The sequence below is a fragment of the Vicia villosa genome, linkage group LG1 (assembly GCF_029867415.1).
Source record: "Vicia villosa cultivar HV-30 ecotype Madison, WI linkage group LG1, Vvil1.0, whole genome shotgun sequence".
NCBI lineage: Eukaryota > Viridiplantae > Streptophyta > Magnoliopsida > Fabales > Fabaceae > Vicia > Vicia villosa.
The window spans coordinates 222,230,623-222,245,243 of record NC_081180.1 but is presented as its reverse complement, the minus strand read 5'-3'; positions in this window follow the sequence as shown (position 1 = coordinate 222,245,243).

The following is a 14,621-nucleotide window of genomic DNA, read 5'->3' as shown; positions in this document are numbered from 1 at the left end:
GTGGAAGAAGGCTTGTAACCACTGAGGCCTGAATCATGAAGGAGCTCCAAGCAATATTTTCTTTGGCATAGTGTAATGCCCTTGGAAGAACAAGCCACTTCAAGACCAAGAAAAAATTTTAACTGACCCAGGTCCTTAATGTGAAAGGTCTGCTCCAAAGCACTCTTCAGATCATCAAACACAATTAAGGATGTACCTGCCAGGATTATGTCATCGACATAGATGAGAAGAGCTGTGAATGATGTTGAAGTGGACTTGGTAAACAAGGTGTGATCAGCATGAGCAGGAACAAAACCTTGAGAGTGCAAAAAAGCAGTGAGCTTTTCAAACCGCTGACGACTCGCTTGCTTTAAACCGTATAAAGACTTAAGCAATCTACAAACTTGGCCTGATTTAGGAGAGGACACACCCTGTGGTACCTTCATATAGACAGTTTCATGCAAATCTCCATGGAGAAATGCATTGTTGACGTCTAACTGGTGTAAATACCAGCCATGGATAGCAGCAAGAGCCAAGAGTACGCGCACAGTAGAAAGTTTTGCCACGGCGGAAAATGTTTCAAAGTAATCTAATCCCTCAGTTTGGTTAAAACCCTGAGCCACAAGTCTTGCCTTAAACCGTTCAATAGATCTATCAGCATGTCGTTTAATTTTGAATACCCACTTATTCCCAATAGGAACAGCATTTGGAGTTAAATCCACAAACTCCCAAGTGTGGTTAGTGTTAAGAGCCTTAACTTCTTTATGCATGGCTTCAACCCATCTAGAATCCTTGGAAGCTAAACTAAAATTGGAGGGTTCAGTTTCAGTGGACAATGCCATGATATAAGCTTTATGGTTTGGTGAAAGTGAAATTCTAGACTCAGACACGCGATGTCTTACAGGATGTCACGACATCACTATCTGAATGTTTTTAAACAAATGAACAAAGTGTATACAGAAAACAACACAGGAAAATTGTTAACCCAGTTCGGTGCAAACACACCTACATCTGGGGGCTACCAAGCCAGGGAGGAAGTCCACTATAAGTAATATCAATTCAAGGTAATACAACTCAATATTACGCCTTTCACTTAATATCTACCCAATGCAACTTCAATCTAAACAACTTAGACCAGAGATCCTACTCACTCCCCCTCAATCACAGCAGTGATGATAAACTAACCAATGAAAAAGAAGACACTCTTCAAAAACACAACTTGATCTTGCTTAAAAGCTTTGATCAAGTACAATAGTACTCTTGCTTAAAAGCTTCGAGTACTTCTTACAACTCAAAACAAAAACACCTAGACCAAGACAATCATCATGATGATTGTTTGGCTTACAAGAAGACTACAACGAGAAAACCAAATCAAAAAGAGCTCTAACAGTTTCTCAATCAAAAACCCCTAACGGCAACAGCAGCACCTGCATGGATTAAATAGCCTTCAGACAATACAGCAACTGGGCCTTGGATCCACAAAATAGTTTTTGCCCTAATTAAAACAAATCTCCATTACACAAGGAACTCATAATAGTAATCATCCAAGACGTCCTTGAAACAGATCAGAATCCATTATTACCAAATATAGCGCATAAGGTCTTATCAGATCTTACAACCATAAGTAGTAATAGAAAATAACGAACAGCTGCGAATGTCATGACATCGGCCCTGACATCAGGTAAAGGCCTGCATAATGAAGGACTTCACAACAACAGAAAGCATGTCATGACACTGTTTTTGACAAGATAGAACCACAATTAGTTTTACCAAAAATTACAGCCAATCCACAACATCTACAAACTCCCCCTTTGGCGAATTTTTGGCTAAAACAATAATAGATGCAAACAGATATTAGAGCATACAACAGCCAACAACAGAAAAATAAATTCTGTAAAAAAACAGCAGCAACTTGATTCAACTTGATTAATCACCAAAAACCAACTACTTAATCAATTATTACAGAAACCACTTGTCATTGTCAGGGAGAACCAGAGAACACCCAAATAAAGGGAACCAAACCGAACATTGTCCAAGAAAAACCAAAAGATCATCAGAACAATCAAGACAATCAATACAACCATTACAATCAAAACAACAAACACACACTACTCCCCCTTTTTAGCCACAAAAGGAGCCAAACATCAAATGAAGATTTAATCTTCAGAGCCAGCAGTACCATCATCATCCTCCTCACTCATCTCCACATCACTGGAGCTATCAGTCTGGGCATCAGCATCCTCATCAACCTCAACCTTATATTCATCCTCACTATCAGCATCCATCTTCTCACCATCACTACCAGCAACATCATCAACACCACTATCAGCAGACTGCTCAAGACTAAGTATAAGCTGTTCAAGCTTCATCTTCCTATTTTCCAGCTCTTTGCAGGTCTCCTTCAGCTCAGCTATAAGAGAGGCTTTGGTCACAGACTTGCTAGTTTGAGATGTCCCAGCAGATGTTGAGGCATCAGTCCTTTGAAGCAGCTTGTAGTGAAAAGTCAAAGCACTTTCCCTTTTGCAGACAGAATCTTTAGCTTTCAAGATGCCAGGGTATTGCTTCAGGATGATTCCACATATTAGGGATGGAAAGGCAATAGGAAGCTTAGTGGCAGAGGTACCTGCATGTCTCATAGTCTGGTCAAAAATATAGGTCCCATAGTCAAACACAGTCTTGGTCCCTATAGCATAAATGAATCTACCTAAGCCAACAGCAATGGTAGAGGTGTGATTTGTGGGCACCCAGTTGGCAGAGCCAATTTTATGCAGCAGAGCATACTTAACAGTCAAGAGACTAGCAGACAGTTTGCTTTTGATGGGCCACTTTTTAACCTTACCCCCAGTGATGGTGTTGCAGACCTCATTATCAGTTACTTCAAGCTCAGGTTGAGCTTCAGCATTTCTACCTAGATAGTGATTGATAACAGCAGGGGAGAACTCTATGCATTTTCTTCTAACATAAACTTTATGAAAATCATCTGTTCTACCATCAGCACAGTCTTGAGATAAATTGACAATAAACTCTTTCGCAAGCATTTCATAACATTTAGAGAATTGAGAAACAGTCTTAATCAAACCTGCAGTTTTGATGAGCTGCATTACCTCTTGATTCTCCAGAGCATCATTTGCTAACTCTCTTTCAAGGGCCAGCCTTCTTTGATACACAAACTTCCACTGGATTGCATTAGAGGCATAGTGCAGATATATGTTATCCAAAGGAACATCACGAACCTTTGTAGCAGATTTAGTAACAGCAATCTTCTTCTTGGAGGGGATGTCAGGGACATCACTTGGGACATCAGCTTCAGAGTCAGAAATGCTTCTTTCCTTCCTCTTCTTCACACTAACTTTGCTTCCAGATTTTGAGGGTCCAGTAGGAACTTTCTTCATCTTATCTTTAGTAACAGTCTTCAGAGGAGTAACCTGTGGCTTGAGAGAATGTTGCTCACAGACTTGTTTTCCCTTACGAGCCTTGACCCTGTTGGAGATGCTGGAGATGAGGTCATCATCAGCAATATCAATAGGATCATCAAGTTCATCTAGATCCACCACATCATGCACATTAGGGTTTTCATCTTTCTTAGCAGGAACAACATGAACCTCTTCATCTTTCTCAGGAGCAAGAGTCTCATCATCTTTGGAATCAGATGCTTCAACATTGATAGCTTCAGATGTTTCAACATCTTTGGCAACAGGGGTCTCATTAACAGATGTCTCAACATCTTTAGTAACAGGAATCTCATCATTTTTCTCAGCAGATGTCTCATCATTATCAACAGCTGTCTCAACATCTTTAGCAACAGGGGTCTCATCATCTTGCACACCTTGATCAACATCGGAAGCAGGCATTTGGGCTAGAGGAACAGAAATTCCTTCAACTTTGTGCCCTTCATTCAAGATTCTGGTGACCATATTTGCAATCGAATTATGAACATAGGAAGAGCCCTCTCTACCCTGGACAGAAAAAGTTTCTGGAACAGATCCTCCGGTTGATTTTCTTGCATGCATCTTTCTTGGTTGACTGCGAACAGAATCGGAGGCAGGAACAGAGTTCAAAGGCACAACATCCAGCACGACATCTTGATCGCTCACAACATTTGGTGCCCTAGAACCTGATGCTGTTTCAGAGATAGGAGAAGATTTCTTTGAGGAAGAATTCTGAGACATGGTGAGAGAAAATGAGAGGCTGGGTAAAGAGTGATGAATGCAGAGACACAAAGAGATAGCGTGAGTGTGGAAAAGAGGTTTTGGAGGAATGAAAACCGTTTGGGTAACTTGCAAAAGGGGGGGAAAATGCACTTTAATGTGTAATGATATCCAAGATTTGGAGAGAGAAATAATGCTGGCCCCACCCCCAATTAATTGCTATAATCCTTCACAAAGACAAATGCCTAATTTGTTTCTTAGATTTCCAAATTGATTTGTCTCTAAGGCTTTTGTAAAAATGTCAGTAGGTTGAAGGTCTGTAGCAACATGTTCCAAGTCAATTATTTTGTCCTCAACAAGATCTCTAATGTAGAGGTGTCTAATATCAATATGCTTGGTCCTGCTGTGCTGAATGGGATTCTTTGAAATGTTGATGACACTTAAGTTGTTACAATATAATGTCATGACATCTTGTGTGACATTGTACTCTGTTAACATTTGTTTCATCCAAACAAGTTGAGAACAGCTACTTCCCAAGAAGGAACATCCTCCTGAAATACTTTTTCTGTCATCAGCACTGCCTGCCCAGTCTCTTAGATAAAGGTGACCAAGTTTTTGGTGCCATAGCTTTGTTTCTTCTTCTTTAGAGCATATAGTAGAATAGCTGGATTCATGAGACACCCACAAGTAGCAGTTATTTTTGGATCTGACACCCCTCATTACTACTTCCTTTTCTTCATTAGTAACCACACACTCAGCTTTAGTGAAGTTGACTTGGTATCCTTGGTCACAGAGTTGACTGATGCTTATGAGATTGGCAGTCAGGCCTTTGACTAACAAAACACCTTCTAAGTTTGGCACTCCTGAACAATCTAGTTTTCCAACTCCTTTGATTTCTCCTTTAGCTCCATCACCAAAGGTTACATAACTAGTAGAATGTCTCTTGATATCAACAAGCAGATTTTTGATTCCAGTCATGTGTCTGGAACATCCACTATCAAAATACCAGTCTTCTTTGGCTGAAACTCTAAGAGATGTATGGGCTATTAAAGCCATACTTTTAGGTTTCCATTGTTGCTTCTGGATGGGCATGATCTGCTTAGGTTTGTAAGAAGGAGCTTGATCTGGATATCCATATAGTCTGAAGCAGAAAGGCTTAATGTGTCCAAATCTTCCACAGTAATGACATCTCCATCTTTGAAACTTTCTCTTCATTTCACCTTTCTCGTGATGTTGAGTCACATGTTTTGACATCGGCTTCGACATCTCAGCTTCAGGTTTAGTTCTGCTACTATCTTGGACATATCTCTTTGCACCAACAAATCCTATACCAGACATATCTCTTGAACTTTTTCCAACCTGCAAGATCTCCTCCAACATATCCGTGCCACTGTTCAACATTTTTACTGATTTTGACATCTGATCAAGTTTGGATTGTAACAGGATAATTTCACCATTCAGTTCAGATATAGTTTCATTAAGCTCTTTGTTATCAGCCTCCAACTGGGCTATGTATTTCTTCTGCTTTTCACCTTGTTGACATACTTCAGCACTTCTGATACAGAGCTTTCTGTAGGAGGTTGCCAGTTCTTCAAAGGTTAGCTCATCTTCACTAGCATCTTCATCAGAATTGCAAACTCCAGTAAGGGCTGTGACATGTTTGGCTGATTCTTCTTCAAAATCACTCTCAGAATCTTCATCAGACCAGGAGACTGACAATCCTTTCTTTTGTTTCTTGAGATAAGTAGGGCATTCAACTCTAATATGTCCATACCCTTCACATCCATGACATTGAATCCCTTTGTTGTGGTTGTACTTTTCTTCTGGTTTAACTCCTCTGCCAGAGTCATAAGATCTACTGATGTCAGATGAGATGTTCTTGACATTAGGTCTTGGCTTCTGATCCATTCTTCTTATAATTTTGTTGAATTGTTTGCCAAGCATAGCTATAGATTTAGATAGATTCTCTTCTCTACTTTCCTCTACTTCCTCTTGAGAGTTGGACACAAAGGCTATGCTCTTGTTCTTCTTTTCAGAATTTTCACTGATTCCCATCTCAAAGGTTTGAAGAGATCCAATTAACTCTTCTACCTTCATTTTGCTGATGTCCTGTGCCTCTTCTATAGCTGTAACTTTCATATCAAATCTCTTAGGTAGGGATCTAAGGATTTTCCTCACCAACTTTTCATCAGACATTTTTTCTCCCAAAGCTCCTGAGGTATTAGCAATATCGAGTAAATTCATATGAAAATCCTTAATACTTTCATTATCCCTCATCCTTAGATTTTCAAATTTTGTAGTTAGCAGTTGAAGTCTTGACATCTTCACTTTGGAGGTGCCCTCATGAGTAGTCTTTAGGATATCCCAAACATCTTTGGCTAGTTCACACTGGTGAACCAATCTGAATATATTTTTGTCAATTCCATTGAATAAAGCATTTAGAGCTTTAGAGTTGCCAAGCGCCAATGCCTCTTCATCTTTGTCCCAATCTTCCTCTGGTTTAAGAGTTTTGTTGCCATCTTTATCAGTAATAACAGGATGTTCCCATCCTTTGTTCACAGCTCTCCATGCTTTGCTGTTCACGGATTTCAGAAAAGCCACCATGAGAGGTTTCCAATAATCATAATTAGAGCCATCCAGAATGGGTGGTCTCATTATAAATCCACCACCTTCTTTGTCCATCGAACCAGAAAATACTTTCCCTAGATCTCACCCAGTAAAAACAGGCAGGGTGCCTGCTCTGATGCCAATTGAAATTCTGGACTCAGACACGCGATGTCTTACAGGATGTCACGACATCACTATCTGAATGTTTTTAAACAAATGAACAAAGTGTATACAGAAAACAACACAGGAAAATTGTTAACCTAGTTCGGTGCAAACACACCTACATCTGGGGGCTACCAAGCCAGGGAGGAAGTCCACTATAAGTAATATCAATTCAAGGTAATACAACTCAATATTACGCCTTTCACTTAATATCTACCCAATGCAACTTCAATCTAAACCACTTAGACCAGAGATCCTACTCACTCCCCCTCAATCACAGCAGTGATGATAAACTAACCAATGAAAAAGAAGACACTCTTCAAAAACACAACTTGATCTTGCTTAAAAGCTTTGATCAAGTACAATAGTACTCTTGCTTAAAAGCTTCGAGTACTTCTTACAACTCAAAACAAAAACACCTAGACCAAGACAATCATCATGATGATTGTTTGGCTTACAAGAAGACTACAACGAGAAAACCAAATAAAAAAGAGCTCTGACAGTTTCTCAATCAAAAACCCCTAACTGCAACAGCAGCACCTGCATGGATTAAATAGCCTTCAGACAATACAGCAACTGGGCCTTGGATCCACAAAATAGTTTTTGCCCTAATTAAAACAAATCTCCATTACACAAGGAACTCATAATAGTAATCATCCAAGACGTCCTTGAAACAGATCAGAATCCATTATTACCAAATATAGCGCATAAGGTCTTATCAGATCTTACAACCATAAGTAGTAATAGAAAATAACGAACAGTTGCGAATGTCATGACATCGGCCCTGACATCAGGTAAAGGCCTGCATAATGAAGGACTTCACAACAACAGAAAGCATGTCATGACACTGTTTTTGACAAGATAGAACCACAATTAGTTTTACCAAAAATTACAGCCAATCCACAACATCTACAGAAAGATTAGAGTAGGAAATAGAGTGAGCAAGGGGATATTGACACGAAGGAGAAACATTAGAGTTACACACATAGTCCTTGAGATGACTAGGTGGTTTTGCAACCCTAGCAGATTTTCTTGGCTCAGGTTGTGGAGGAGAACTTGTTTCAGGTTGTGAAAATTTTGTAGGGTTAGAAATAGTGGTTGAGTCATCTGATGTGAAAGACAATTCAGATGAGGTATTATTTGAAAGAGTGGTATCTGGTTGAATAGAGCTAGGTTCAGATGGAGAATTATTGTCAGAATCGGATGGTATTGTGACATCATGATCAAGCTCAGAAATGTTTATGGTAGGGGCAGGAGTAATGATGGACTGATCAAGGCCAGGTTGAGAAATATACACATCAGTTGGAACACAATCAGTGGAATGATCTTTGCATGGAAATTCTAAATCATAGAATTTGACATTTCTAGAGATAAAGATAGTATGATCTGTAATATCTAAAAGCACAAATCCCTTCATACCTGCCTTGTAGCCCAAGAAAGCACACTTTCGTGCTCTAGCATCAAACTTGAGTCTATTGTTTGGTAGTGTTGAAGCATAACTCAAACAGCCAAACACTTTCAAGGAACTAAGATCTGGTGCATCTCCATATAACATCTCATAAGAAGATTTGTTTTTCAAAATCTTTGTAGGGATTATGTTCATGAGAAATACAACATGTAGCACAGCATAAGACCAATACTCTTTTGCCAAGCCTGACTGAAACATGAGAGCACGACTGATGTTCAATATATGCTGGTGCCTCCTTTCAACTCTGCCATTTTGTTGTGGAGTATACACATAACTCTTTTGGTGTAGTGTTCCTTTAGAGGCATAATACATTGGCATGGCTAATTCAACTCCATTGTCACTTCTAACTATTTTGACTGTTGAATTAAATTGTGTTTTTACCATGCTTACAAAGTCTCTAATTTTCTGTGGTACTTCAGATTTGACCTTTATCATAACCACCCAAACATGCCTACTAAAATCATCAAGAATAGTCAAAAAATACTTGAATCCATGAACAGAAGTTGTACTGAATGGCCCCCAAATATCTAAATGTAGAAGATCAAAAGCTTTATTTGCATTTCTGTTGCTAATTGGAAAAGGTAGAATTTTCTGCCTGGCTTGCTGACATACATCACATGCAGCATTGATGCCATTTTGAATATAGCTATACAATTTGTTCATACAATTCATCCTATCATATGACAAATGCCCTAGCCTAAGATGCCACAATACACTAGGTGGTATACTTTTCTTATTTGCAATTCTATTATTTACAAATACACTAGAAACCATTCCTATGCCTTTGCCTCTTCTTGCTTCCAAATGATAGAGACCATTGTGCTCCTTAGCCAAACCAATCCTCTTCAAATCCTTCTTTCCCTGTATTATGCAACTATCAGTACCAAATACTAGAGCACAATCCTGTTCCTTACACATATTTGATACTGAAATTAGATTTACTTCAAATTGTGGCAAATAAAGCACATTTGAAATTATAAGATCATCTAATAGCTTCACATTACCAGATATAGAAGCAACAATAGAATTCCCATTAGGTAGATTAACCATAATAGGACTTATCTCATTATATTCATCAAACCAGTCCAAAGAGAAACATATATGGTGTGTGGCTCCAGTATCAAGTATCCAATCTACACTACTGTGAATATTAAAGCTGGCTATGAAAGGGTTACCTCCTTTAGTTAGATTAACTGATCCAGTGTTCTTTTCCAGCAAGGCCATCAAATATTGGTACTGATCCTTTGTCAAAGTCATGCTTCCATTGTCACTGGTTGAGCCAACTGTGGATTTGGTCTCTGCTTCCTCACTATCGACTTGATTCACATAAGAATTCCCTCTGCCATTGTTTGGAGGATATCCATGCTTCTTATAGCATCCATCAATGGTGTGGCCAATTTTACCACAGTATGTGCATACCTTCGGATTTCCCCTTCCTCTTCCTTGATTATAGTTCCCATTGCCATTGCCTCTTCCTCTTCCATATTGCCTTTGTCCATCCACTGCATTCACTAATCCAGCACTCTCTTCAGTTACATTTGTGCTGAAAGAGCTTGTTCCATATTGCAATTTCCTCTCTTGTTGCATAACCAGAGAGAATACCCTATTTATTGGTGGCATAGGATCCATGAGCAGCACTTGTGATGCCACTCCCTGATATTCTTCACTAAGCCCAATCAGGAACTGTATTATTCTATCTTCAGCTTTGAAAGTCTTTACATTCCTCATAGCTAAACATGTGCATGGAACTCTACAACTACAATTTGGAACTGGTCTATATTGATCTAGTTCTTCCCATAATCCTCTCAATTCAGTGAAATAATCAGATATCTTCTTGGTACCTTGCTTGAGATTTGAGATTTCTTGGTGCAACTGTGCAACCCTAATTCGATCTCCTCTAATGAACCGATCTCTGAGATCATTCCACATATCAATTGCATTATTAATAAACACTACACTATGTGCTATTGATGGTGTAGTAGAGTTGATGATCCATGTATGAACCAGGTTGTTGCATCTCTGCCATGCAGCATAATTCAGATCGCCTTCACTTGGAACTTGTATGGATCCATCCACGAACTTGAACTTGTTCTTCATCGCTAATGCCCTTCTCATCTTCATTGACCATGCATGATAATTGTCACCAGATAAAGCTGGTGTAACGCAGACTGTAGATGATTTCTCAGATGGATGAACGTAGTAAGGATCAAGTTGATCTACTTGATTTTGTGAATTATTGTTGTTCTGATTTCTCGCCATAGCTACGAGCACAAAACTCGATTAACAACGCAACACAAAAAAAAGAAACGCGAATAGAATCAAGAAAGAAGACTGAATCTCCAAGAACCTTAGACCACCATAACCAATCAATCAAAGAAAAACGAACTACGATATCGCAGCGAAAGCAGAGCAGGACGAACCTGCTCTGATACCATCTAAGTAATATTCAAAGCTCCATTAGTGAAGCAAAAATGGTGAAGAGGATCAAAAGAAAAGAGAATGAAGAAGATGAAGCTATCTTGTTATGCAAAAGTGCTTAACCGAAATCTGTTACATAGTGGCTTTTATATGTAGCTCACTAAGAGTTGGTTGTAACTAACTCTAACAAACTACCATGCCATGCATACGTAGATTACAACTCAAGTATCCGTATACTACGTAAACTACATATTATCTAAAGTATTTGTTAGATACTATATGAAGTTTATGTACAATCCTTTAGTTCCGAATCCTACTCACCTTTCTAGAATGGTGAGTAGGAGTTGAATCTGCCCAAAGCTAGCATGAAGGTTGAATGGTGTCGACATAAGCTAGATGGGTTCCTATGTTTAGATGGGCACTCCTGTACCCGTCTTTCCGCTTTTTTATTGTGCTAACGTGTATACTGTTTAAGACTTTTTTTACAAGTAAAATCAAAAATATAATCTCTCTCTCAAATTTTCATATCTTTCACCACAACCAAAGATCTCAAGGAATATATCATTGAATTGAATTAAAAAGGCAACAAAATAATATCATCAAATAACATTGATTGCTTTTAATTCACATGAGCAACATTTTATGGTTTACTTTGAAAAATTAATGTAAATTTGTTTGGATGCAAGATTAAGAAACATATTTATTTGTATATTCCGTACTTTTCAATTATGGGGAGAATCAAATTGACATAGGAAAAAAATATTTACATAAAAAATGATAAATCAATTTGACATTAGAAAAAATTATTAAATGAATGACAAATAGAGAAGAACCAGGTATAGGTATAGATTACTGAAAGGTTTATTTCTCTTACACTGTCTCCCCTTCCTTTCTTTTTCATTCCCATCTTTTTGTACATTTCCTCCCCCACTATCCTTTCTTGATGGCCAAAAATAATGTGAAAATTTCTTAGTAAATTCGTAATTACATATATCAAAATATAGATAAAATAAAATTAAACACAGTTGACAGACATATTATTTCTTGCTATATAAAGTGGTACTAAGATAAAAATTTGGGAAATTCTACGGTGCATTCGCCCATTTGACTTCAGTGGTGAAGTCACTGTCTGACCAATCAGAATTAAGCCCTAAGCCCTAATAGTGCCACAGTGGACTGAAGCATTAAATGACCCTTATTGACACTTACTGTGGTAATTTTATAGTTTGTATATTGCAACTTAGTCCCTAACATATTAATATTGTTTTTAAATTTTAATGTTTATAAAAGAATAAAATAAATTATGATTCATCTTCCAAATTTAATGTTTATAAAAGAATAAAATAAATTATGATTCATCTTCCACACTTCATCTTTTCATAGTAGTAAAGATATAATTTCAGATACCCTTTGATTTCAACAATTTCACTTCAATCTCCTCTTCACCAAATCAAAATCTACTCAAAATAAAAAATCAATACAAACATAAATATAAAAAAAACTAACGTGAGAAATTAGAATTGGTTCGGAGAATTTTCCGGCGGTGGTTCTCCGCCGTTGACATCGACACTGTCATCATATAAGCATCATTAGCATAAATTTTTTGTAGGAAGATGTAGATATTATATTGTTAAATATAACTGGGTCGTCAATTTCGATTAAAATCAACTGTGTTCATAAATTGATTGAATTGTTCAGTTAGGGTTTATTTGGTACTTTTTGGAAATTCGTATTTATCTTTGGTTGATAGCTTTAATAAGTTACATGGTTGGAATCGTGATGAAATTCTGAGCAATTTGGTATTTTACATTTTTCAATTTGATGAGGAATGGAGAAAATATGAGTTTGGCCATGGTGGTGGTCTTGAGGAAGAAGAAGATGGAGTTTGGCTTTTCACCATTGTTGGGTTATCAAAGCTTCAAATTGGTATTCCTCAAAATAAGTAAAATTGGACCAAAAAGAAGACATTATTGTGTTCAGAATATAATTTCCAATTGAACCATGTGATTTTTTAATATTTATTTGCTGTGTTATATGAGTATGAAATCTGCAGGTCCGGGAAAAGCATGGTGAGAACAATGGAGGAACAGTACCGGCGGAAGCTTTTTTGTTTCAGATTTTTAAGCGCTTTCGTTTCATATATAGTGTATAATTTTCATTTACTTACGGCGAAGCATGGAAGGCGTAGCGGCAATGGGAGAGCTTTAAGATCATAAAGTGCAGGGGCGTGGGTTCAATCCCAGCTTCCTGCAGTTTTTCTGTGCCTTTTTTTTAAAGGATGTTGTTTCCAGATTCAGTGCAATGAGCCTTCATGCTTCCACGATGTACCTTGGTTCTCTATCATCAGATCCGTACCAAGCAAGGATCCAACGCATCAATGCTGAAGGTTCACCATGGATCATCAAGGGAGTACCACACAAGATTTCTATCCAGGTTTTTTATTATTATTCTTTTATTAGTTTTATAAATTTGTTTTATTTTGTATTTTCAATTTTTTATTTTAGAATTGAATTTAAGGTTTTCTTTTATAAATTTAATTTAGGATTTAAGTGATAAAATTAGGATTAGGTTAATGATTAGGATTTAGGATTTTTCTCGATTATTTCGAATATTTGATTTAATCTATTTAATTAGTTTTAACTATTAAATCACAAAAACCCTAGAATGGCCATCAACGCATTAAAGGTTTGCCCAATCCTACTGCCCAAAAACACTAATTCCTATCTAATTGATTCTTGATTAATATAATTTTCTCCTCAATCCGACTAAACCTATTAGTCGCATTGGCGAGAAATAAATTTAATCGAATTAATTTATTTTTGTTGATTTAACTAATTCTGGCTTAATTCACTCCTCGACCCGACTAAATCTATTAGTCGCAACGACGAGAGATAAAATAATAAAAAATATATACAAACTTTAAAATACATTTTATTTGCTGCCCGCGACGATCGAATCTATCGATCAGAGCAACCAACAATACATTATTTAATTCGTTAACTATAATGATCAAACCTATTGATCATCGTAACTAACGGTGACATACTAAATCAGGGTTGTACGCCCAAGCATCAAACACACTAAACCACGACACTACGTAAATTCATCTCTTCAACACTGCGATGTTCAAAACTACGATAAGGTAATTCAAAATACCTTCGAACTTCGCATTTCAAAAACTACGATAGGCCATTCAAAAAGCCTTCAAACCATATCAAATCAAATTCAATGGCGTACAACCTTGTGCCTGAACTACGTTGACTCTGATTCTCCATAAGGAGATACGTAGGCACTTGGTAACAAGGCGAGTCTCCCCCCTTAAAATCTCAATTCAGTTATAAATCTCAATTTTCACCCTGTTCATTTCCTTAGCTATTAAACCTTAACTTTTAGCCATAAAATTGTTTCCTTGACATAAAACCTTAGGAAAGGGTTGAAGGTGCCTAACACCTTCCCTCGACCTGATTATAATAACTTACCCCGATCTCTAAACTGCGTAGGGTTTCCTATTCGCCCTTCAGAATAGGTGGCGACTCTAAGTCTTTATTTTTAGGGCAGGTTGCTACAGATGGTCAACCATGTGTGAACCATGGAATATAGTCAATAGAGGATGGTCAACTATGTGTGAACTATGTCTGAAATACATAGATGATGATCACTACGTGTGAACCGTGGAAGATAGTCAACAGATGATGGTCGACTATGAGTGAATTATGTAAGAGATGGATGATGATCAATTATGTATGAACCATGTTAGGGAATCAACTGATGATGTTCAACAATGTATGAACCATGTCAGGGATGCACTGATGATGGTCGACTATGTGTGAACCATGTCA